Source organism: Erinaceus europaeus, chromosome 7, assembly GCF_950295315.1.
Source record: "Erinaceus europaeus chromosome 7, mEriEur2.1, whole genome shotgun sequence".
NCBI classification, from domain to species: Eukaryota; Metazoa; Chordata; class Mammalia; order Eulipotyphla; family Erinaceidae; genus Erinaceus; species Erinaceus europaeus.
The window spans coordinates 27,253,725-27,255,680 of record NC_080168.1 but is presented as its reverse complement, the minus strand read 5'-3'; the positions used below and the strand labels follow the sequence as shown (position 1 = coordinate 27,255,680).

General features: G+C 42.7%; 1 pseudogene; it reads left to right on the top strand.

Annotated features, from left to right (window-relative positions):
* The first annotated feature begins 1,150 nt into the window (after window positions 1-1,150).
* Window positions 1,151-1,657, top strand: LOC103110978 (peptidyl-prolyl cis-trans isomerase A-like; annotated as a pseudogene).
* Window positions 1,658-1,956: the final 299 nt, after the last annotated feature.

The window sequence follows — 1,956 nt, the reverse complement described above, 5'->3', positions numbered from 1 at the left end:
GGCTGATTCTCTGGAATCATCTCCTACTAAAGGAAGCTAATCAACTTTTCTCTTTCAACTAGATCCAGTCTGATTACACTGTACATGGGTATCTCTTGTACAAACACTGCTTGTTACTGCCCTGCACCTCTGTCAGCATAGTTTTCAGGTACTTTAAAGGATGAAATTGACAGCCCAGAGGCAGCGAAACAAAACTGATCAATAGTATCTAAGAGTTCCTTCCCCAGAGTACATTTAAAACTTTTAGTTCCCCAGAGATAAACTGAAAAGGGACTGCGTAGTGGTGAACCTGGTTGAGTGCACACATGATAATGCACAAGGACCAGTGTTCGAACCCCCAGTCCCTATCTGCAGGGGGAAAGCTTCATGAGTGGTGAAGCAGGTCTGCAGGTGTCTCCCTATCTCTCTTCCTCTCTGTCTCCCTTTCCCCTCTCTATTTCTGACTGTGTCTATCCAATAAATAAATAAATATAATAATTTTTAAAAATGTTTAAAAAAAGAGATAAACTGAAAACATATAACAAACAGGAGTAAGATCACATATATTTGACAAATAACTTAGGTGGGTATTTCTATTTCAACAAAACTCTCTTAACTATAAGCATTTTATTTTGAGCCAACATTGTATTGAACCTCTCCTAATATGCCCCTTGTTAAGCTGGGCAAGTGGTGAAGGGATAGAGAAGAAAAAACTAAGATCTAAGCATATTTTTGTTTCAAGGAATGTAATATCTACCTGGGGAGATAGGCAGGGAGATATTGCAGAGACAGTGCACCAGAACTGCACATCTAAGTCCTCAGAGGACCCAGGTTCAATCCCCTAAACTACCATCTACCAGAGTTGAGCAGTACTTTCCTCTCTCTCTCTCTCTCTCCTCACCCCACTTATGTCTCTTTCTCTAATGAAAATATATAAATGTATATTTTTAAAAAATGTTTGGTTAATATAAAGGCATGGTCCAGAATGAATTGATTGATCAAAATCTATCTAGAGAGAGAATGAGAGAGGCAGATGAATAACAGTAGCAAAAATCTCTTTGGGAAGAGAAGTCTTTATAGTAGAAGATTCTTAGCGCCATAGACTTCCTTAAAAAGTATAAATGCGGCCTTGCAGACGCCTTCACCTACTTGCTGCTAGCATCCTACAGCCATGGTCAACCCCATCGTGTTCTTAGACATCGCCGTTGACTGCGAGCCCCTGGCCGCGTCTCCTTTGAGCTGTCTGCAGAAAAAGTTCCCAAGACTGCAGAAAACTTTTGCACTCTGAGCACTGGAGAGAAAGGGTTTGGTTATAAGGGTTCCTGCTGTCACAGAGTTATCCTTGGATTTATGTGCCAGGGTGGTGACTTCACATGCCATAATGGCACCGGAGGCAAGTCTATCTATGGGGAGAAATTTGAAGATGAGAATTTCATCCTGAAGCATACAGGCCCAGGCATCTTGTCAATGGCAAATGCTGGACCCAACACAAACGGTTCCCAGTTCTTCATCTGCACTGTTAAGACCGACTGGTTGGATGGCAAGCATGTAGTCTTCGGCAGAGTGAAGGAGGGCATGAACGTTGTGCAGGCCATGGAGGGTTTTGGCTCCAAGAATGGCAAGACCAGCAAGAAGATCACCATTGCTGACTGTGGACAAATCTAATTGAGTTGTTTTATTATATAAAAAAGTATAAATGGAGACAAATAACAAGAATGAATATAAGGAAAGACAAAAAAGTGGCGACAGAAGAAGGAGGAGAAGGAGAAGAAGAAGAAGAATGAAGGAACAATGAAGATAAGAAGTAACCAGAGGGGAGTTGGGCTGTAGCACAGCGGGTTAAGCGCAGGTGGCGCAAAGCACAAGGACAGGTGTGAGGATCCCAGTTTGAGCCCCCAGTTCCCCACCTGCAGAGGAATCGCTTCACAAGCGGTGAAGCAGGTCTGCAGGTGTCTATCTTTCTCTCCCCTTCTCTGT